The sequence below is a fragment of the Odontomachus brunneus genome, unplaced genomic scaffold (assembly GCF_010583005.1).
Source record: "Odontomachus brunneus isolate Ranch 3 - 2012 unplaced genomic scaffold, Obru_v1 Obru_scaffold_172, whole genome shotgun sequence".
Lineage (NCBI taxonomy): Eukaryota > Metazoa > Arthropoda > Insecta > Hymenoptera > Formicidae > Odontomachus > Odontomachus brunneus.
This window is the reverse complement of record NW_022639622.1, coordinates 206,108-206,426: the sequence shown is the minus strand read 5'-3', so window position 1 is coordinate 206,426 and position 319 is coordinate 206,108.

Here is a 319-nt window from a genome sequence, read left to right as displayed (position 1 = left end):
ACGCAAGCTGTTGCGACATTTATGCGATATGGTGGTGCCCGTTAGAATAAGCTGGGTCATGAGTATTGACGGAAATGTTTTAAAGGGAACGAACATCGCCGAATTTGTGAACGATGCGGTACGCGAGAGAAAAACCTTAAAAGTGACGGGGAGAGGCCGATTCGCTCGACTATTGCACGATATAGCTACTCCTCCTGAATTCGTGGGAAATCGCGAATTACGAGAGAAGAGCATTAATCAGATTTTCACCGAAGAATCGCCTTTGCACAATAGCGTTTCTATTCCCGATGATTTAGCGGCACGTAGTAGCACCCCTATT